Source organism: Podarcis melisellensis (assembly GCF_964234715.1).
Source record: "Podarcis melisellensis genome assembly, chromosome: 11".
NCBI classification, from domain to species: domain Eukaryota; kingdom Metazoa; phylum Chordata; class Lepidosauria; order Squamata; family Lacertidae; genus Podarcis; species Podarcis melisellensis.
In genome coordinates, this window is record NC_138543.1 from 24,970,987 (window position 1) to 24,995,324 (window position 24,338).

The following is a 24,338-nucleotide window of genomic DNA, read 5'->3' on the forward strand; positions in this document are numbered from 1 at the left end:
GTACTTAATTTGTTCCGGAGGTCCGTTCTTAACCTGAAACTGTTCTTAACCTGAAGCACCACTTTAGCTAATGGGGCCTCCTGCTGCCGCCACGCCGCCAGAGCGTGATTTCTGTTCTCATCCTGAAGCAAAGTTCTTAACCCGAGGTACTATTTCTGGGTTAGCGGAGTCTGTAACCTGAAGCGTATGTAACCTGAAGCGTATGTAACCCGAGGTACCACTGTACTGTTACCTGAAAAGAAATTTCTGCAGCAGAAATGGCAGCTGTGAATCCACGTAATCAAATCTTCCTCTGCTTTTTAGCTGTCAGAGAGGTGGTCTTTCAAAGGAAACAGACAAAGAGGTTGTTTATGCTAATGGGACCCTCTTTACATTTGGGCAAGTGCTTAAATTAACATGTTCAAATGTTAACGGAATCCCATCTCCCACATTTGAAACAGCTTTCCTTCTCCCAGTCATCCCTTGTGTTGAGCATGCAAAGAAAATTCCCGCAACATAGCATAGCACGGGCCCAGCACCCAAATCTGTTCATAACTGTTTGAATAGCAATTACTGACACACTTACTTCACCATTTGGCTTGTATCCATTACTTCTAATTTCCAAGTCTGGGAGTAAATGGAGATGTGCATCTGAGGAAACAGACAAGGCATGGAGACAAAAATTACATGGATAGATTCAAAACACACTCACTCACAAATCCAGTAATTTTATAGCTTGTTAAAGAACCATCTGAGGAATTAGTATGCATCATCGGGCTTCAGAATTCAGAGAAGATTAGCACTGTGTGTTTAACCTACGTCCTGTAAATGTATTGGTTTCATTTTGCATGGAATAATACATAGCTCAGCATCTTTCTCATCCATCAAACTAGACTGATGATCAAACTACGATTACAAACGCGCTGTCATTTTATGTATTTTGATTCTCTTCTCCATTACCTTTTGATAATTAGCTGCTTGATCTTTTTATAAGGTAGTTTTTCTTTGCTCTTTAAACCTAATAGAAACTAAAGCTCAAATGAGCACATTATCTGAACGCTCACTCTCTAGAAGAAATGATTGAACAGTCCATTCTTTTTAAAAAGTAGTTTGCATGTAGATATGTTTAATGCTCACCAGTATATAATTTTAATGTGAAAGAACTCTCTTTGTGGAGAATTCAGCCTGCCACTGGATGTTTAAATTTTCAGTGTCTGTTGCCATGGCAACCAGAACTGAATCTGGTACCCACTGTGTTCAACATAAATTAATTTAAAGTCATAGCATCTGAAAGATTTTATTCATTTTATCTACCGCTCCCCACCCCCCAAAAAATCCTAACACTGCTCTGATTTATGTGAAGTTCAAGTAGCTATGTTTGAAATATCATTAAAACACATTTTCCCTGAGATAATTATTAGTGTTATTGGCAGGATTCCATACTTCGAACATAATGAATAATGTATGTAAAGAAATTGGTTCCTAGATTTCTTGTGGTATTGAAGCAATGAAATAATATATAAACAGAATCTCTAAATGAATTTTCAGTTCAGTTTAGTCCTTAGCTGTATTTATGCTAGGCCATTCACTTTAAATTTAGTAAATGAAATGTTAATGTTTATATTTTTCTCAAATTTATTTGCTCTTTTGCAGTATTATGATCACTTTATGAAAGCGATAGACCTATTAAAGTCACTTCTTAAAAATCATGTTTATTCCATTAGGCATTATGAGAGAGAAAAAGAGAGAAATTATTTTAAAATTTAAGATACTAATCGGAGGAACTTAAATTTTTCATGGGCATCGTCTCATGAGGTTTCCAGACCTGCACAGAAAACTACAGTATAGATAATGAATGTAAGAGCTGAAGAAGTGGTGAGTTTAATGAGTATAACATGACTGGGTATTTCTGAACAACATTTGCCCGTGTCATGTATAGCTAATTTCCAAGACTAATTGTATTGTATTTAGCTCACACAAATCTGCAGAAAAACAGAGCTTATGAGAGGCTATTATTGCCTGCCATGGCTAGATGCTAGAAGGAGGTCAATGATGTCACTGTTTTGCATATCATATAACAGCTTTTCAATGTTCCCATTTAACAATCCCCCGGCTGCAGAATCCTACATATTTCATAAATCACTTTTTGCTACAGCACAGTAGGTCCTTGCAAAGTCTGCTTTTGATTCTGCCTCCTTAAAAAGAAGAAGAAGAATGTTGCATTTTATTTTCCTTTCAGTTTGATTTTGATTTGTGGGTAGCTCAACTCAACTAAACACACTACTTTTTTTTTAAAAAAAACCCCACACATAGACAATCGCAACTAGGAAATAAAGGAAAAACCCCAGGATTTTATCAAAGGACAAAAATGGGCCTTCCTTAAATCAACAGCGCTTTGACGTGAAGTCACTGTTGATTCTGTACAATTCCAATTTAAAATGGATTGGACAATTGCCTTCCCCCATACTGAGCGTCATGCAAAGGAACAAATTGCTACGGCGCGGCGAAACATTGTTTTGAGAATATTTTCATGGGAAGAGTTAAAAAACAACAGTCTGCATATTAAATATTCAGATTGCCAGCACGCTGCTGTTCTCAACATCTTCCCTGTCAGTGTCCCGTCTCTGTGTGTCTGGTAGTTATAACCTTGCCATATTGACACATGCTGTAAAGAGACATTTAAGAATACAGGAATGTGCCACAACTCGGCATGACTCATTTGCACCAATCACACATACTCGTTAATAACACAGCCAACTCAGAGGGCTCCTGTGGGGATTTGTTGTGCAGCATCTTTGACTGCAACGCGAGCGGCTGAAAACTTTGCGCTCATTTGCTTCAAATCCCCCAATCAGCCCCCACCCAATTTTAACGAGCATGCTGCCACTCATTATGTTAAATCTTCTTTAACAAGCTTCGGAGACGATAGACAGTTCAGTGCGAGCAGGCAAAACAACCAAAAGCTTCCCAAATCTCTTCCTTTTACAGTGTGCACTGAAATTGAAATGGAGTCTTTTGAGCACTATAGGGAAGGAGGAGGAGGTGGTTGGATGGTGGCGGTGTTGGAGGAGGAAAGAGTATTTTGCCCCACAGTTCAGGGAGAATTGGCAAGAATTCACAGCAAAGATGCAGCATAAAGGAGAGTGCTTATGTAAATGGATTGGAAAGGATTCACATCAGTGAACAGAGCCACGCTTGGGTTAACTGCATCAATACTCCACTTTATTTGTTTTAAAGCTCATTTCGAATGGCAGATAGTTGACTCTGAAATAAATGAATTGATCTCAGCCTACCTTATTCATTATTAAGTCTTAGTGGCGGGAGGCCATCTCGTAATGCAGCAACTACCACCTCGCCTCTGCACCCCGCTGGAAGCATTTTTCGGTGCAGTTTCAATCCAGAAACTAGCAGACACAGAGAAATTGACCTGTTGGCCGAAACGGCACTGAAACGGAATGACCCGTGTACGGGACTTTGGATACACACAGAACAGGCTTCAGTTTCATCTGCCACATGCCTGCATCAACTAGATAAACCCCACAGTGTTCTTAAAACCTGCAGGGGATGCTCTGCTCTTTGTCCCATCAAATCTGTGATGTTTAACTGATGGAGGCAAAGGCCAGGGTTTTATCTGTCATTCATTCCACCGTCCCTCCGGAACTCTGTCCTGAATCAAGTTCGCAAACTCCTACTGTATTTAGGAGGCAGATCAAATCCTCTCTTTTAAAATGAGATTTGGGACTATGAATGAACACTGTTGCTTTTCATTGAATGCTCTGATGTTGTTTTATTGATTTCTATATTTTTATGGTATTCTATTGTATTTATATGGGTGTTGAATTGTATACTGCCTCGAGCGTGCTCTCCTGGGAAAGCAACAAATAAAATTTTAAAATCCTAAGTCAATAAATATATATGAAAATCCAGAGGAGAGACCAAGCATCCCAAAGTGTCTTAGACAAGCTGGTAGAACACAATTCCTCCCACTAGGAAAATCTTCTCCAATTAATCAGAGCTGGCCCTGTCATTAGACAGAGGCGGCTGCCTCAGGCAGCTGATTTTGTTTATCATGAAAGGGCAGAAAATGGTTAGTTATTTAATTTTCTGCCACAGGGACTGGACTTGGGGGACTGTGCATCTTAACTTGCAGGAAGGTGTGTGTCACCCATTGCTATTCTGCCTCAGGCAGCAAAATGTATTGGACCTGCCCTGAGTGAAGTTATTCTTATCCCCACATTCCATTTACATTGCTGCAGGAGACAGTAAGAGCTAGGAGAAGAGAAAGAAATGCCTAATTACTGATGGATCCTTTCCCCTTCAAGAACAAGGTAAGCTGCTTTCCTCTTTTATTCCTGCTGTTCCATTATTTATCTGCTCTAAATTGCCTGTTGATCACCTTTTAAATTGACAGGCCCTGTTGATCACCATCTGAAAAACAAAACTTGTTTAATCGCATGGTTTGCCACTCACTGGCAAGGTACTCCAGTGGCAAGTTGATAAAGGGGCATATGTCAAGACTCACACACCAGCAGAGGGCATGGGCGTAGCTAGGGAACAACTGCCCCAATAAATCAATCAAAATCAATACAAATCAATACAAATATGAGGTTTTGCCACCTGTAACAAAAATCCTGTCTACGCCCATGGCAGAGGGATCACTGCCAATCTCAGTGATTTATTTACCCTGCCTTCTACTCTTGCTTGTTGCCACTAACTGTTCTCCTTTGTGCTTGGCAGTGACAGGAGCAAGGAGAAGGAGCAGAGGCCTCCATCTCCATTGTTCTTTCCATCAGAACAGTGTTGTAGATTTTTCCCAGAGGGTCAGGGCCAAGGGATGGGCATCAACAACAGTAATGACAGAGGGGCTACAGAGGGTGGGAAGCTTCCTGGAAAGGGGGGCACCTTGACCCACATGAAATGGAGGAAGATAAGGATCTGGCCTTTTACCTAGACCTAGTTCCTTGTTGTTGTTTAGTCGTGTCCAACTGTTCGTGACCCCATGGACCAGAGCACACCAGGCACACCTGTCTTCTACTGCCTCCCACAGCTTGGTCAAACTCATGTTCGTAGCTTTGAGAACACCGTCCAACCATCTTGTCCTCTGTCATCCCCTTCTCCTTGTGTCCTCAATCTTTTCCAACATCAGGGTCTTTTCCAGGGAGTCTTCTCTTCTCATGAGGTGGATCCTTACTGCTGCCCTAAGAGTGTATTGCCCAGGGTCTCTTTGAAAACCTGGGTAGGTGCTCCTCCTATTTGCAAGCAGATCTGCAGGCAAGTGAATATGCCAGAGGGGGTTGCTTTCATGCAATTCCTGTGCTCCTCTTCATGTTTGTGGGTTGCAAAAGTACACAGAACAACATGGGAAGGCGCCGAGACAAGGAAAGTCAAACCAGGTAGGAAAATGACAAACAGTGCCAGCGCAGGCCCCCTCTAAATTAACGACCATCTTTAAACTCCAGGAGATTATTTCTGACAGCATGAATAGCTTTATATCCCTCCTGGCATAATCATGAGCTCTGCTACCTGTTTATCAGACAGCAAAGCTTTAGCAATGACGGGGAGGCGGGGGGAGGGGTGGGATGATATAAATTAAGACAAAAATCAGCTGCCTCCAAAGAAACGTTCCCTCCTGTGTGATTCCTTGTCGTGAGCAAAGGACAGCTTGCGAGTCATCTGCAAAAGGGCATCATACCCTTTGTGTATACAGTAGTTCTGTCTTTGGAGTGCCTAATGATCCTCACTAAACAAATTATTCTCAATAATTTGCTTGTGTTTTTATGAGCAAAGCATCCTGTGTGTCTGGTAATGCTACCTTTGGAGGAAAGGAAAACTCTTGCTAAACATGTTGCTTTTTCTTATGAGCAAGCTGCCTTTTATTATAACAGGGAGAGGAAATTGCCTTGAATCCAGCGCAGGCTGGTCCATTAGGGAGAATGGGGCACTCCCCTTTCCAGCCTTGCTCTGCCTTCAACAAGTCCCCATCTGCCCATCTTCTTATATCCAGTCCAGAGGGAGGCACTGGGTGCCAGCTTCCTCCTCAGTGGTCTTAATGCTGCCGTCGTAGAACTCAGTAAGGAGGAGGATGGGACAAAACAACTAGTTGGCGCCACCTGTTACTGGTTTTGGCTCCGCCCATATTGCCACCCTGCCAGTCCTGTGGGCACCAGCAACCACGGCTTAAATCGGGTCAGTCTACAGGAGTCTCCCCACTTATGTGCATTTGACTCACACACACAACCATGTATGCTTTTGGCACTGGGAAATGATTAAATAGATTTAAATTGCAAGAGGGAAAAACAGCACCCAAAGAGTGGGAAAACTGCAGAAATGGGGCAAAAAGAGCGGTGAAACAGCTAGCAATCCCAGGAACCTTTGCAAATGCAAATCTCACGAGACTTTGCACTGACCTTTGAGGCCTGTGGAGAGCTGGAAATTGAGAATGGAAGTTTTGGAGGTAGCGGTGGTGGTGGAGTTTGGAGGATTTTTGTGGATTTTTGGTGTTCCCCACGATAAGCGATTTCATGTATATGCATGGTACCTAGGAACATAGCCCCATGCAGAAGTGGGGAGACCCCTGTATTTATTCAGCTAGCCTAGTACTGTCTACTCTCAGTGGTGGTAGTGAAGTCATCTTCCCCTACTCTGGCTAACTGAACCTTTTATCATGAGAAGACAAGGATCAAACCTGCAACATTATGCTTGCAAAGCATGCATTTTGCTAATGAGCTATGGTCCAGCCCTAACGACCCCCCCCCCCGCCCCAATACCCTTTCCAAGGTCTGTGGGAACTGTAAAAACCCATCCGTTGTAAATCTGACGTTTTGCCGAGACATCGGTCAATTTGCATGCCTCTGTGGAAGGCTACAAATATTTTGAAGTCTCTGTGTGTTGAGACCTTTGCATCACATTTCCATGTTCCCAAAGAGGAAGGAAAAACAAACAAACAAAAACCTCCCACTCTATTAAATCTTGACATTATAGCTGTAGGTTGCTGAGATCTTTTTTTTAATTCTTCATTGCATTTGCAATCAATGAGAACATTTTACCCTTAATTGCTATTTAATACCATTTGCTTCTGCCATTTGAAACATGCCGTTCTGAGTGAGCAGATCAGTCCAAAGTTGAAAAAGAGACAGCCAATTTATTTCCAAGGAAGGCGAGCGTGTGCCAGCTAGCATCTCAATCCTCTTCCTCCCGAACATGATGTCAGTGTCTATATTTCTCTAGTATGTTGAATTCATGTGTCATCATTCTGTAGAGCAGCTAATCTTGGGAGCGTGCATCATATATGAATGAATGAATCTGAGATGGGTGTTCTTAAAAATAGTACGTTTTTGACAGTGCATGTGAAGAGAAAGGATTCCTCATACTAGACTCAACATTTGTTGCTGTCTTTGAATCTGCAGCACCATCCCACCCAGCCATCTGATCATTCATATAGAATCATCTAACGTGACGATGGCTCAGTCAGTAGAGCACGAGACACTTAATTTCAGGGTTGTGGGTTTGAGCCCCACATGGGGCGAAAAATTTTTCTGTATTGCAGGGGGGGTCACTAGAGGATGGCCGTGGTCCCTTCCAGTTTTCCAGTTCTGTTATTTCTGTGTACTTGACAAGCCTTAAATATCATGGTTGCTAAGAAGAAGTGGGTGTGAGATTTTGACCAGCTTCTGCCCATCTGAAGCTGAAGCTGATACAGGCTCGTCTCATCTTGAGTCCACGCAGAGCAGTCCACACAGCAGAAGGATAAGCAGTATGTGCTACATTCTTACTTTATTTATTTCTCATCTATGCTGAGAGCATACAAACATGCATCTTGCCTCTGTGAGAGCAGAGAAGCAACTGTCTCTCTAACAAAGAAACCGAGAGAACAGTGAAAAACAGGAAACCAGTGTACGTCACATCCAGTCTCCCATTCCTGTGGGAATCCAACAGTAACTTGGACTGTGGAATGGAAAACAATGTCTTGTGACTGCAGTTGCTGCTCAGTGAGGGAAATAGAAACCAACAGTGGGTACATGTTTTTAGGTTTAAGATACCTTAAATATTGTAATGAAATGGAAGGTTGGATTAAAGAACTCTCATGGTCTCCTCCATTCCGGTGATTCTGTAGCCGTAAGACTGGATTCTGCAGGAAAAGGGAGCAAACTGGTTGGAGAAGCTTAGCCTCGCAATCCTCTTTTGTTGGGAGAGTGGACCTTTCCATCAATAAAGAGGCCAACACAGATGCTACTGGCACAGAGATAGAAGGAAGAGTCAACCCCGACCAGAGAAGAATGGCAAATCAAGATGAGATAGACTATACTGAAATGGCAAAAATAACTGGGAAGCTCAGAAATCAAGAATACAAGAACTTCAAAAAAGAATGGGAAATGTTTAAAATTTATATATGAAACCACTGCAAGCAGGTTAAGACACTGGCAGGATTTTCATCACACATAAAGTAACGGCAACTATGGACAATTTAGAAGGGAAAATATTTGGATAAATACTGATATGCAGTTGTAATTATTCTTACTAGGACCCATGGAAGGGAGGGAGGAGGGGGGAGTCAGGAGATGCAGAGTAATCTCAGTATTTGGATTTTGAATGGATGTTAGTTCTGTGTTTATATTTTTAAAAATAAAATAAAAATATAAATAAAATAAAGAGATGGCCAAGTACAGGTGATGTGTTGCCACATAAACAGAATAGCTGAATGTACTATGGGCACCCCCGTATTCTAGTTGGAGGTGATGCCATCAAGGACTTTGTTTGTGTGAAAGGGAACAATGCACTGGTGGCCTCTGAAATGGGTCAGCATGGGACACACAGGCTGGGCTTGCTGTCCATGAGGAACCAGTGCACTAGAGAACCCTCTCCCCAAATCAATGGGGGGAGCAAGATACGTTGGAGTACTAATGCTGTGAACCCTTTTTGTTCAGACAGGCCTTCCCAGCTGCATAAATAGGTCTTTACCATGAGTGTCTTACTTTGTTAGGGTTTCAGCCTTTTTTAAATGTATTTGCTGTTTTTTGTTTTTTAAAAAAGCTGTTTTTAATATGTGTAAATTGCCTTGTGATGGTTGTTTAGAAGGCGATTAATAAATCCATGATGATGATGGATTTCATCTTACGTGCAGCCTGTGTATAGTGTAAATAAAACCTTATATCTTAAATATTCCATTGGTCTCCAGTAGGGATGTAATCTAATTTTTGGTACCGGTTTGGATTACAATTCAACAGACACGTCACACATACGGTTTCCCTTCCCTTCTCACGTCATTTTTTAAAAATTATTCGTGATCCAGTGCTTTGCTTTTTGAAAATCATGCTATTGTTTATGTTTTGGACAATGATTTCAGAGCTGTCTGCAAACTCAGTGAGCTGGTAATTGCCTATTGAAGTATGTCTCTTGCCTCAGGGTTACTGTCTGTTCAAGTGAGGATGAAGAGGTGATGGACCTCGCCACTCTGGAGTTACTGTTCCTTGTCAATTTTTTTCTTGTCAGGTAGTTGGCATATTAACAACTTACAATGTCAGGCAAATAAGTGACCCGTTGCATTGATTGTTGGTTTGTATTTTGCAAAATGAAATCCCCACACCTTCTCCCAGCACAGAGACTGACTCTTACTTGAGAATGACAACTACAGTCGGGCCTCCCTTGCACTCTCGTTCAACGTCAATATTTTAGGCTAGAGAGATTTCTTGTTTTGGTCATTGCACACTCAGTCACTAATCATCATTGATATTTCCCCTGCAGTTCTGACCAGAAAGAGTGATGGCCACAGAATTTGGAGGCTCCGCTGGAAACAATTTTTTTTTTAAAGTGGTACTACTGGAATGGTAATGAATTGCAGGGACAGTGGCTTAATGGCTAGGAATCTAGTAGGGTGGTTTGGGAAAATTAACATTGGCTGAATTTTTATATAAAAACAATTGTGGGCAGCAGAAACTGTACTGATTTTGAGGATGAACTAGTGGCAAATGAGTGGTGGTGAAGAAGGCAGTAAAATGAATTTTATAGGGGCAGGGCAAGTGTGTTCCCTTTACCCCCAGCCTGCCAAAGAAACCACTTAATTTTAGAATGAGATAAATTTCAGGGCCCTGTGTGTTTATGAAATCTCTCTAGCCTAAAATATTGACGTTAAACGAAAGTGCAAGGTAGGCCCCCGCTACCACAAAAAACTACTTCACATTGTTCAAGTATAGCTTGCAAGGTGTGCTTATGATTCCTGACTCAACCCATTGTAAAACTTTGCCCAGAAAAAAAGAACAACCCCATCACCACCTCAGTTTGTATTTTTGCATGGATCAATAGTGAAAAGTAATAATTAGCCATTTATTATGTTAACAAATTATAATGTTATAATATTATAACATTAACCACAGAGCCTAGGACTTACCGATCAGAAGGTCGGCGGTTCAAATCCTTGCGATGGGGTGAGCTCCCGTTGCTTGGTCCCTGCTCCTGCCAACCTAGCAGTTTGACATCATGTCAAAGTGCAAGTAGATAGATAGGTACCGCTCTGGCGGGAAGGTAAACAGTGTTTCCGTGTGCTGCTCTGGTTCGCCACATGACGAAGCTGTACGCCGGCTCCCTCGGCCAATAAAGCGAGATGAGCACCACAACCCCAGAGACGGTCATGACTGGACCTAATGTTCAGGGGTCCCTTTACCTTTTTATAATGTTATAATAAATAATGTAATGATGTTACTACAAAAGAAATGCATCAGACCTGCATCTTAACACTCACAAAAACCCCATAAAACCCATTTCTGGTTACATTAACAAATATCAAAGATTCACATTAAGACATAATACGATGACTATGCTTTCTGTGAGCGTTTTGTTAAGTCACAGGGGACCAAAAAGGAGAGAGAAAGGTTAACAATAAAACGATGAATGTTAATGGTGGTTAATGGTTAACATAATCACTTCAACAGTGAATCAATGAGACAGAAGTTAGCAAATGCACATTTCAGCAGTACCTAGTTAGCACAGTTAAGAGCAAACATTGATGATGATGGTAGGTGACTAAATAGTATTGAAACAAATGTAATCATATTTGGAAAATCCCCCTCCCCCGCAACTTCTCTACATCCCCTCCCCTCCTGGAATTGGGAATTATTCAGAAAGTCAATGCGCGCAAGACCACTTTGCAAAGAGAGTGAGCAAGCAGATCATGGACCAGTTTGATGTTTCCTTCTGCTTGCAGCAAATTTTTCCACCATCTCTTGTCTCCAGTGACCTTCATTCTAAGGAAAGCAATCCAAGGGAACCTGGAACTTGTCCGCCATGTAAGCTTTTTACCCAATTCCCTGGAAGCAAAAGAATCCCTGGAACCTGCTACAACTTGATGTCTGGTACACATAATAATACAGAACAATCTCTCTCTGTGTGTGTGTGTGTGTGAGAGAGAGAGAGAGTGAGAGAGTGAGTGTGTGTAAAACCAATAGCACCTTTGTGTGATTTCTCCTTTTTCTTCAGATCCTCTATACTTCCCCTTCGTTTTTTGATAAAAAGTAAAAACACAGTGACAGCAAATACACATTTGGGGAATCCTCTTGCAATAGGAGTGCTTTACTTCGCAGGGACCCATGCCTGCTAAAAGCCTCCTGTGTGACAGGAACAGGACCAGTGTGTGCCCTTATCCCTCCAATCACTGTCATAGCTCCTTCACATTTGGATTGACCTTAATGTAATACAATCCTTTAATGGAACTTTATCACCTCACAATTGATGGGTGAGATTGCTTGTATGAAAGCAGCTTTTCATCCCAGTCACACACCGGGTGAAAAGCTTACATGGCGGACAAACATTTAGCCTTCTCCCTGATGTATTTATTTCAGGGTTATGATTTTGACTGGGGAATGAGGGTGTTATGAATCAGTTTCTTTAGCTCCCACCTTCCTTGCGAGGTAGAACCACTGGAAGGTGCAGTTTATAAATGAAGTAGCACCATCACCACCCATGTTTTATTGCAATAGACTGAACACATAGAAATTCAAACTTGGTGGGTCTTAAAGGGAGGAGAGACTGGCTTGTGCCAGCTCTCCTTAGCAGTTCAGTTGGCAGAAAAGTCAGTGTGGGTGGGATTGCCTAAGTGAAATCTCATTACTCACCTCCAGGTTTCTGATTTAAGGCATTTATTAAAGGTTCACAAGCAAGGCAGATGAAAGAAACAGTTGCACTGAAACAAACGAAGCAGCCCTTTAACGAGCTAAGCAGAAGGCCTTTTTGGTAGTGGTGCCTGCCCTGTGGAACGCCCTCCCAGCAGATGTCAAACAGATAAACAACGATGTGATTTTCAAAAGACATCTGAAGGCAGCTCTGTACAGGGAAGTTTTTAGAGAGTGATGCTGTGTTGTGCTTTTGCTGGTGGCTGGGGCAAACCAGTCAGATGGGCAGCATATTATTAATGATGATGTTCTAAAATCAAGTTGCTTCCAGATGGGGGTTTAACACTGGTTCTGAAACATTTGGCTCAGTGTCTGAATCTGCATTATCCAATCCTCTTAAAGTCAGATTATCCTGTCATTGGCAGCAGGTTGTGTGTGTTTTTTTAAAATCAGATTTCCCCCGGAAAAGGTAAAACTGGAATAAATGGACTGGTGGTGGTGATATGGGCTGCTATTTTGATGATGACAACATCATGCAGATGCTGCAGAAATCTTGCATGCATGGGGAGCAGCAATCCCACAGTGAAACCCACCTGGAAGCACCCTCAGTTCCTGTAATGTACAGACGGTTGTGGCCAATGTTCATCCAACTCAGAGTAGAACGATGCAAAATCAAATATTTGTCTTTCAAGTAATGTTTCCAGTACTTGTACTTTGTTTAGATTAGGGATGGGGAACCTGTGGCCTTCCAGATTTTTGGACTCTATATCCAATCTGCCCCAGCTAGCAGGGCCAGTAGGTAAAGGTAAAGGACCCCTGGATGGTTAAGTCCAGTCAAAGGTGACTATGGGGTGGTGGCACTCATCTCGCTTTCAGGCTGAGGGAGCTGGCGTTTGTTCACAGACAGCTTTCTGGGTCATGTGGCCAGCATGACTAAACCGCTTCTGGTGCAACGGAACCCCATGATGGAAGCACGGAAACACTGTTTACCTTCCCGCCTATTTATCTACTTGCAGTGGTGTGCTTTCAAACTGCTACATTGGCAGGAGCTGGGACACAGCAACGGGAGCTCACCCCATAGTGGGGATTCAAACCAGCAACCTTCTGATTGGCAAGCCCAAGAGGCTCAGTGGTTTAGACCACAGCACCGCCCGCATCCCCGCAACATCAGGAGAGCTACAGATTCCCCACCCTTGTTTTAATCTCTATACCAGATGTGCAGTTACAATGCAGATAGACCTTTAGGACATCAGAATATAAGAAGAGCCCTGCTATCTTGGACCAGACACCAATCTAGTCCAGCATCTGTTCTCACAATGGCTAACCAGAAGGCAATGGGAAGCTCCCAAGTAGGAGATGAGTGCAATAGCCCTCTCCCATTCACAGTCCCCATCACCTAGTATTTAGAAGCAATATCATCTCTGACAATGGAATTAATATTTAAATATCATAACTAGTAGCAATTGATTGCCTTATTTTCCATGACTTTGCCTAGTCCTCATTTAAAGCCATCCAAGGTAGTAGACATCACTACATCTTGTGAAGACAAATTCCAAGTGTGTTGTGTAAAGAAGAATTTTTTTTGTCTGTCCTGAATCTCTCAACAGTTCTGGCCATTTGCAGTGTCTCATTGAAATATGTTTCTGAGTGAGGCTGACCAGTGCAAGACTGCATATGCCAGATTAGACTCCACCACTTGCCTTAGAACATTGTTCCTCAACCTAATAGGTCTCCCTGGCTGGCAGTCCCCCCCGCCCCCCAAATAGTAAACTTACATTTACTTTGTAATTTCTCATCAGTTAGTTTCATGTTCAGGATCTTAAGCTGTTTCATCCTGTTCCAATATTTACTTTTCAGATTTTTCAGGGGATTGTTTGAAGCCAACAAAAAGACTCATCAATGCTATGTAAAGGGAAAAAAATTAAGCAATGTCATTATTATTTGTTTTTAAATTACAATATTTGGATTTGTTCTTTTAACTTCTCCAACTGTCCTTTGCATTCTTTGTATAATACTAAATAGCAAAATTGGTTCTGCCTCCCAGATTATCAGGGTGAATTTAAGAAGGCATATTTGACCAGGTAAAAAAGTATAGAAAAAGTATTTTACAGTGCGCACAATATTCTCGATGCTGCTTGATGCTGGAAATTACTTGCATAAAACATGGACATGTTCCATCCATACCCAAATGGGTGCAGCTGCACGAGGAATAAGGAGGTGGCCTTCTCAGGCAGCAGCTGTGTGTGGAAGGGGAGGTGGGAAATTGTCCAGCTCTTCTTCGCAATGGCAATTGGCTGGCAGTTGACTAGCTCTACATAGCACATGTGGGATAGATGGGGAACATCAGCTAGTTGATGGAGCTGTGTTCAGGGCCTTCATTGTCCCTTGAACAGCATATTCAACTGCTAGTGCAGTCGGCTTCTGTATGTGGAATGAGAAGGAGGCACCGTCTTCTCATTTGCATCAAGCAGCAAAATTTCTTGGGCAGCCCGGTAGTTAACACATTGGTAATATGCTGCCAAGAGATAATTATATTGCTAGGAGTGTCTTCAGTGGAAGGCTTTTGTTGAATCCAGCTACCTGATGGGCAGATGGAGAGGGATTTCGGTGGTACAATTAAAGCCAATAGCAGACTACAACAGGATCATGGCTAAGCTCAATCTAAAGAAGCCACAATTCATTTTCAGGATACTTAATGGGTTACTTTGCATTTAATTTTAATACTCAATTTGAATAATGTATCATGGTCTGAGAGAGTAATGACAATCGGCCTATTGATCTTTTTTATCTGGATGGAATAAAAATGTTGCATTCTGGCAGCTCTTTGATTATGAGAATTGCAATTAGGAGTGGGTTTGTGTGTGTGTTCCTACTGGGACTTCAGACACTGAGAATTATATTGCTTTTATGTTAAGCAAATCAAGTGACACGATATTTATTGCACAGTTGGTGACAAGAGGGAATTTATTTGAAACATTTGTTGTTTTAGAATGACTATATTGTTCCTTCTGGCATGACTGATGGAGTTCAGATAAAAAATGGTTCCATCCGTGTTTAGTTTGGGTGTAAGTGTCATATGTACAGATGTTATGCAGTGAAAAAACCCCCACAGCCTTAATTGCTGTTATTATTGTCCTTATCATTTTTAATATCAGCTGTGCTTAGGATTGGAGCGAAAGTTAACTTTGATTCTGAGCACAGATCAACTCTGAAAGAAAGAAAGAAAGAAAGAAAGAAAGAAAGAAAGAAAAGGACACATAGAATCATTTTATTACCAATATTAGATGTAAATGATAGTTTTTATCTTGTAAATACAGAAAAGTTGTTAATTTCCCCACAATTATAAATAGCATGATAATAAAAAGAAATATTCATGAAATGCAGTAATAAATGTGCATGGTGTTGTGCACAATTCTAACAAACAGATCTCTGCTTGCAACCCCCCCAGGGTATCAATAGATGAAATTAGAGGAAAAAGAAGGGAAGATTCAAGTTGATTATTGGAAAAGTTGCTGTCCACCTTCTACCCTTGCCGAAGTGAGCAGCAGGGTTTAGGAACTGGCATTTCTTCGGCCATTGAATTTCAACTGCCAACTTAGGATTGCTCTGCTTATATTTAAAAATGAAGTTAGAGTGAGCAAAAGTTGTGGAAAGGGGATTAAAGACAGCCTTGGGGAAATGCAGGGACGAGATACAGTGGTACCTTAGTTCCTGAACGGCTTAGTTGTCGAGCAAATCGGCTCCCAAACACTGCAAACCCAGAAGTAAGTCTTCGGGTTTGCAAACGTTTTTCAGAAGCCTAATGTCTGATGTGGCTTCCGCGGCTTCTGCTTGAGTCCAGGAAGCTGCTGCAGCCAATCAGAAGCTGCATCTTGGTTTTCGAATGTTTTAGAAGTCGAATGGACTCCCAGAATGGATTAAGTTCGAGAACCAAGGTACCACTGTATATCAAGGAGCTCACTCCATACTTTGGAGTGGAATGTTCATATTAGTTTGAAGGACTGGAGGAAAAGGTGCATCTACATCCCTAGCTAGCTAGCTAGTTGGATGAAATAAGAGCTTGGGTTTTTTGTTTGGTATCACTTTGCTAATTGCTGCCCCAAGCAACAGTCTACACCAGGGCTAGGGAACTTGTGGCCCCTCAGATGATGGTTGAACTACAGCTCCCATCATCACTGATCTTTGGCCATGGTGGCTGGGGCTCATGGGAACTGTAGTTCAACATAATTGGGAAGGCCACAGGTTTCCCATCTCTGGCCTAGACTTTTCTAGAGGGCATTCTTGCCTTGGTTCAATAAACAGACTGTCATTTGTATGCATATGTGATCATTGTGGAATGGGTTTTAATGGGTAGGAAAGGATATACAGTATTAATTGCAATTGATCCCTCCAGGTGCCCACGTGTGGGGCTTAAAGAGAGTTTTAAAATCCCATGCTTGGCAGCAAAGTTGTAAAGCATAAGAATTAGCCTGCAAAGGTTTGTTTGAGAAAGTCCAAACATGAAGTTCTTTCTTACCCTGCTTAACACAAAACCAGGCAACAACTTAGGAAGTAAGTTAAAAAATATAATTCATTTATAATATTGCATTAGTTCACAGCAATGGCAGCAGTAAAATCTGTGCAGGCTAAATACTTATATTTACAGTATAACTGGCTTTAGGCATGCGCCTGGAGCTGGAGCAAGCAGAGGGCACATCTGCCCTCCTGGCTGGTCAAAAGAAAAGAGAGTGAGAGGAACAGGAAGTACTTTATGCTCATTTCACTCCAGGAAAGAAGGGGAAATGACATCACGCAGAGCCCTCTCTACCAGTTGTATTTCTATGGTCTGAGCAGCTGCCTATCAGCAATTCAGTTCTGTGGATTTAACCCATTCTCATGCTAACTAGCAAGAACAAGCATTTAAGTTTGGCTGTTAATCTCCCTTAGCAGTTGTACATATTGAGTGCATGATCCTTTGTCCTATACATATTAATTCATTTTAGCTGACAGTCACACATTAGTATACTGTATATGCTCGAGTATGAGGCTCTTTTAAGAATTCCGCATCAAATGAAAACCAAATCTATTCACATGTGGGTATGTTGGAGTTCAAAGCTGGTGGCATTTTATTTTCTGTGTTGCCACATGTTTGAGTTGAGCTGAGTACTCATTATCCAAGGTAACAGTCTCATGTATACTCAATAATAGTGACTGGACAGCAAAACGTACCAGATTGTTCAAACCTAATGTCTCCTTAGACAATTCCCTAGTACCCCAGTGGTCACTCATAAGTATCAAGCCACAAATATTGCTTTTAAAGTATAAGACATCCCACCCATCCATACAGGTGCCAATTTAGGGTCGTCTTCTAAGCTATTTCATTGCTGCACCAAGACCTATAATTTGAAGGCCCTCTACTGAGCTTAATCTCTAATATTCCATACAAAGGGGGCTCTTTGTTTTTAAAACAGTGATATTCTGCAATGACACTGGCTTAGGGCTGTCGAGAAACCTGTGCAAGTCGGCTGAATTGGAGGGGTTTACTTCTGATTTACATCTGAATAACGCTGGATACGTATGGCTGCATTTTCCATTGTAAGTTGACTTTTTTCAAAGCTTCCATACTGTGGCAGAAGATGTGGGACCCTGTTTTGTGAATGAATTGGACAAACCTGACCGTTCCACTTTTTCTCTTGCTGTTCTGATTTGTTTTTGTTTTAAGCTTAACATGGCTCCTTTACCTCAGAATTCTTATAGGAAATATCCCATTGTGAAAATTTATATGGAGTATATATAATAATAATATTATAATTATTTATTATTTATACCCTGCCCATCTGGTTGGGCTTCCCCAGCCACTCTGGGCGGCTTCAAAAAAATATTAAAATACTGTAATACATCAAACATTAAAAGCTTCCCTAAACAGGGCTGCCTTCAGATGTCTTCTAAAAGTCTGATAGTTGTTGTTCTCTTTGACATCTGGTGGGAGGGCATTCCACAGGGAGGGCGCCACTACCAATAAGGCCCTCTGCCTGGTTCCCTGTAACTTAGCTTCTCGCAGTAAGGGAACCGCCAGAAGGCCCTCAGTGCTGGACCTCAGTGTCCGGGTAGAACGATGGGGGTGGAGCGCTCCTTCAGATATACTGGACCGAGGCCATATGAGAACAAGGGCCTGTATATTCTAAAATCACAGGCAATTCTGTTCATGAAAGCTTCTTCTCTCTGAAGAGGCCCCTGGTTCTCCCTTGCAGGTTTGACCAGGACACTGAACTGAAAGACAAGCAGAATAGTTGACCCAAAGAAGTAGAGTGAAGCCAGCTTCCCAATGGCAGCCTTGACCAGGTGTGGAAAGAAAGGTGTTTGGGATCCACTGGTATATCTAGGGGTGATTTGCAGTAGATTGGCAGTGTTTCCAACTCCTGATGGCTTAACAAAATCAACAATGGAAGGACTCCCTCCCATATTAGATTGCTGAAAAGAAAGAACTTTCAGGTAGAGAAGCAGAATTGTCTGTGAAAGGACCGAGAGACTAGTTATTTGCTTGAAAACCAGTTCCAGGGCTGACTATGTGCTTGGAGGCATCATGGTCTTAAATTTTAAGCATGCAGACATTTACAATGTATTTATAATATGCATATTTAGCCGGCTGTAAATATTTGCAATACAGTGGTACCTTGGGTTAAGTACTTAATTCGTTCTGGAGGTCCGTACTTAACCTGAAACTGTTCTTAACCTGAAGCACCACTTTAGCTAATGGGGCCTCCTGCTGCCGCCGTGCTGCCGGAGGCCCGATTTCTGTTCTCATCCTGAAGCAAAGTTCTTAACCTGAAGCACTATTTCTGGGTTAGCGGAGTCTGTAACCTGAAGCGTATGTAACCCGAGGTACCACTGTATACATATGCTTTATATTGCACATTTGCATTATTATTATTTTACTATTATTTAGTAAACTTATTAGTGGCAACTTACAACAATTTAAAAATAAAAATAAACACATGCATTGAAACAGAGAAAAGTATAAAACAGAGAAAAACAAGGCAGAGAAAAATCTAAATTGTCTGTGTGTGTGTGTGAATATCTGCAGAACAAATATGTATCATTCTCTTGGGAACAGTGGCGTAGCGTGGGGGTGCAGGGGGGGCTGGCCGCACCGGGCGCAACATCTGGGGGTTAGGGTTAAGGGGCGCAAATCCACGGGCTAGGGGGCGCAAATTACTTGCCTTGCCCCGGGTGCTGACAACCCACGCTACGCCACTGCTTGGGAATATGACAATTAATCCTGATGGCTATTTTCTACCTCCCCTGGGAGCAGCTGCATGCATCTGAATATCAGTTGCTGTAAACTTCAGGAGGAGGAGTGCTCTTGTGCTCATTTCTAGCATTTGGGCTCCCCCTGGGCAGCTGGTTGGCCACTGTGAAAACAGGATGCTGGACTAGATCCAGCAGGCTCTTCTTATGCTCTTATGTAAACAAACCAAGTGGGAATGAGAATATAGGCGACAGAATGGACCGTGCTATTGTAACCTGTACGTGGGGAGATCACATTTTTAATGACTCCACATGAAAGGAAGCCACTGGCTACCCAACCACACTTACAGCAAGTCAAAAATTTGGATCCTTAGAATTTCCTCTCTGATGAAATAGTCAGGATCCAACCTCTGCTGGCTTTATTTGTGAATACTGAAGCTTTGAAAACATTGTGTTTCCTATTCAGCACTTTCAAATTTTGTAGAATTTGGCAGGGTGGGCTGGGGGGGAGGGGGTTAACACCTAACCTCCCCGCTTCCAAATGAGGCAGTAGGGTTTCATTCACCAAGCCTGTGAGTTTCACCTGAAGACCTTTTAAGACTTAATAATATGTTGCCATCTTGTGGCTAGTAATGAAAGTTCAACCCTTTGTGTAGCCCTTGTTCAAGTCTATTTTGTTGTTGTTTAGTCGTTTAGTCGTGTCCGACCCTTCGTGACCCCATGGACCAGAGCACGTCAGGCACTCCTGTCTTCCACTGCCTCCCACAGTTTGGTCAGACTCATGTACACTGTCCAACCATCAAGTCTATTTACATATAGGGGGGAAGAGCAGTGCTTTAATTACTGAACTAGGAAATCCCCAATTGCTTCTCTTCCCCTAAGAAGAAGGTGGTCACATTCCCATTGGGTAAGGGGAGTACCAAAGGTTGGCACTCACCAGCAGCTATTTCAGACTGCTCCTAATTGGGAGATTACTACCGTGACACTTGTGGAGAGAATACCGTATTTTTCACTCTATAGGGCGCACCGGACCATAGGGTCACCTACTTTTTTGGGGGGGGGGAACTTCCGCCGGGCTCCCAAGGCTTGCGGATAGCTTCCTGAAGCCTGGAAAGCGAGAGGGGTCGGTGCGCACTGACTCCTCTCGCTCTCCAGGCTTCAGTGAAAGTCTGCATTCGCTCCATAGGACCCACACACATTTCCCCTTCATTTTTGGAGGGGGAAAAGTGGGTCCTATAGAGCGAAAAATACGGTAGTTCATTGGTCTAAGGATTGTGGTTTGAAAACCTTAGCTCTAGACCAGGGAGAAGGAACTTGTGGCCATCCAGATGTTGACAGATTGTCATCTCCCACCATCGCTAGTTATTGTCCATGCTTTCTGGGGCTGATGGGAGCTACAAATCCAACTACATGTGGGGGGAAGCAGCTTCCTCTTCCATGCCGACTGATGATGATGTTAAAACTCATGCAGGACCAATAAATGGAGCGGGGCAGTATGTGTAATGCCTCCAATCCTCATGGTGTTAGGGGGAGGAGCTGTAGCTCAGCATTACAGTGCAGGTTTTGCATGCAAAAAGTTTCAGGTTCAATCGTCAGTATCTCCAGGCAGGGCTGGAAAAAGACCCCCATCTTAAAATTGCTGTATATTTGTTAAAAATAAATAAATCTAGTAGTAGAAGAAGAAATCAATCAATCAATCAATCAATCAATCAGCAAATAAATAAATAATTTGTACCCTGTTCATCTGACTGGGTTGCCTCAGCCACTCTGGGCAGCTTCCAACATACAGTGGTACCTTAGGTTACATACACTTCAGGTTATGGACTCTGCTAAGCCAGAAATAGTACCTCAGGTTAAGAACTTTGCTTCAGGATGAGAACAGAAATCGTGCTCTGGCGGCGTGGTGGCAGCAGGAGACCTCATTAGCTAAAGTGGTGCTTTAGGTTAAGAACAGTTTCAGGTTAAGAACGGACCTCTGGAACGAATTAAGTACTTAACCCGAGGTACCACTGTATGTAAAAGCATTAAACATTTTTTTAAAAAAACTTCCCTATACATGGCTGCCTTCAGGTATCTTCTGAAGTTTCTATAGTAACTTATCACCTTGACGTCTGATGGGAGGACATTCCACAGGGTGGGTGCCACTACTGAGAAGGCCCTCTGCCTGTTCCCTGTGACCTCACTTCTCGCAGTGAGGGAGTCCCCAGAAGGCGCTCAGAGCTGAATCTCAGTGTCTAGAGTGAAGGATGGGGGTGGAGATGGTCCTTCAGGTATACCGGGCTGAGGCCATTTAGGGCTTTAAAGGTTAGCAGCAACATTGTGCTCAGAATCGTACTGGAAGCCAATGTAGATCCTTTAGGACCGGTGTTATACATATTTCTATTCTGAAACTATTTGAATATTGCAAATGATTTACTCCTGTCTCTTTTAAGAAGAAAGATGAATAGGGTAGTTGTTACTCCTTTATGGTAGTATATATCCTTCCACCTGTGTACATAGAGCCATCTGCTTTACTTAAGGATGCTCCCCAACTTGGATAGCTTTAAAAGAGAATTAGACATATACATGGAGGACAAGCCTCCCAGTGGCTACTAGCCATGGTGTTCTACCTCCACTGACATAGCGACTTACTTCTGAGTGATATGCTTATTAAGCTTGTGATATGTAATATTGTTTTATTTTTTTCATATTTTTACCCCCACCCTTACTCCCAAAGGGAGCCCAGGGTGCCTTACGGTAAGAACCAGAAACAATATTAAAATCCGTAAAACAAGTAACAGTGCGACACATCTATAAAGCCATAATTAGGAAAAGTAATTGAAACAGCTGCAGAGTACATACTGTTACATTCTCCCCAAATGAGCAATTTGCATGTACATTTAAACGGATCTGTTCGGATGACAGCAGTAAAGTTCTTTGAGGATACAGCCAGGCACTTCTGGGTAGTTAAAAGCATACATGCACACACCACTGCAAAGTGTACACAGGGAGGAAGCGAAGAAGAAAGGAAGGAACAGAACAAGAAAACACAAATAATCATCAAGCCATGGTCTACTGGGCTTTTTCTGTCAGGAGCTTCTGTGTCTTTTCACAGGCTGTGAAACTTAACCAGTCACGACAGTCTCAATCTGGATTTATAAGTACAAACCGCAGTACAGAAGATTGAGTTTCTGGTGCTATGGCATCAGTAAACTGGCTGAGTTAATTAGATCTTGGAGTATTGGCTTCTGACATGTGGTAGCTTGGGAAACCAAATTAATATCGCCTGCTAAACACTGATAATGTGTTTGAATGCACAAACCAGGAAAACATGGTGCTGAAAAGCCCAGGCTTCTGAATCTAGATGTACCAGAAAGGTAGTAGTGGTAGGTTTCAAGCAAATCACAAGAAAATAGCTACTTCAATAACATTCCATCTCTCTGTACTTGGTGGGGTAGGAAGGGTATCATAAATTGTTAAAACACCTGCTAAACAAGATTAAGCAATGTGAAAGAACCAAAATTATGTCTGCGCCTTAGTCAGATGTGTTTAATAGCATGCAACTGGAAAGAGACTTTGTTGTTTTATTTATTTCCACAAAGCATAAACCTCTCTTTTATTAGGTGATCCTTTAACTGGAAGTAAGAGTTAAATCTGTCATTCAACTTTTTAATTTTTTTTTTTTACAAAAGACTAAGAAATATGTAATTAAGTAGAATCACTCTTTTGCCTTTTTGTTGTTGTAAAAATATGGTCCAATTTGAGCGTTTTATACCATCCCATGAAAGTATCTGGGTCCTACTTACTACTGTGACAAATCTAACCTGATCGAGCAATTTCTGCTAGAAGATGGATAATGCCACATTTAATCAGGAACGTAACCATGCAAGGGCAGACTAGTGGAAAGCATGGTAGAAAGTCTGGGATTGAGAGATTTGGTGACTTGTATACTCAGAAGCAGTTGCAACTGGGGAACAGCAGCAGACTAAAACTGGGCATACTTCTGATGACTATAACTATAACATGCAGACTTGGACAGAATATTGATGACTGTTCAAACGTACCCGCGGTGTTCAGAAATTTCTTGCATATCTACTAAGGTGGAATCTTGTTGTTGTTTAGTCGTTTAGTCGTGTCCGACTCTTCGTGACCCCATGGACCAGAGCACGCCAGGCACTCCTGTCTTCCCCTGCCTCCCACAGTTTGGTCAAACTCATGCTGGTAGCTTCGAGAACACTATCCAACCATCTTGTCCTCTGTTGTCTCCTTCTCCTTGTGCCCTCCATCTTTCCCAACATCAGGGTCTTTCCCAGGGAGTCTTCTCTTCTCATGAGGTGGCCAAAGTTTTGGAGTCTCAGCTTCAGGATCTGTCCTTCCAGTGAGCACTCAGGGCTGGTTTCCTTAAGAATGGATAGGTTTGATTTTCTTGCAGTCCATGGGACTCACAAGCCCCTTCATGGATCACTGCCTTGCCGTAGCGAAGGGGCTTGAATAACTCAGTGAAGCTATGAACTATGCCAAGCAGGGCACCCAAGATGGACAGGTCATAGTGGAGAGTTTTGACCAAACATGATCCACCTGGAGCAGGAACCGGCAAGCCACTCCAGTATCCCTGCCAAGAAAACTCCATGGACAAAGACAACAGGAATATTAAAAAGGTGGAATTTACACACATATAAAAACCACTTTTTAAAAAGCGTTTTTTAAAAACACGTTTTATTTTCCATAAGGCTCACCATTGTCATCTAGTGTCACATTGTATATTGCACTTAAAACACACTTAAAATGTTTTATTTTCAGCTGTATAGCTGAGTCCCAAGTCAGCTTGTCATTATGTATCAGTATCAGACAGTACTGTCTTGTTCCTTTTAAAACAAACTCTGGCTGGCTTATGCACTGTGTAAGCATTCTGATCTGAAACCCATTTCACAACCTGTTGCCTACTCAGTGTTTCATGCTGGTTTTTTGCTGAATGAAATAGAGGGTTCACTCCTCCAAAGACTCCAACCTCCCAGGTGCGAAATAGATATACTTTAGAATTTCTTCATGCTC

At 42.2% G+C, this 24,338-nt stretch overlaps 1 long non-coding RNA gene across 1 annotated transcript; it reads right to left on the bottom strand.

The window, feature by feature from the left end:
- Positions 1–273: 273 nt before the first annotated feature.
- Positions 274–3,304, bottom strand: LOC309380756. The gene is made up of 3 exons (XR_014173112.1): positions 3,273–3,304; positions 566–630; positions 274–319 (listed from the first exon to the last, which is right to left on the bottom strand). It is a non-coding gene; the product is annotated as an uncharacterized lncRNA (long non-coding RNA).
- Between the last annotated feature and the right edge of the window lie 21,034 nt (positions 3,305–24,338).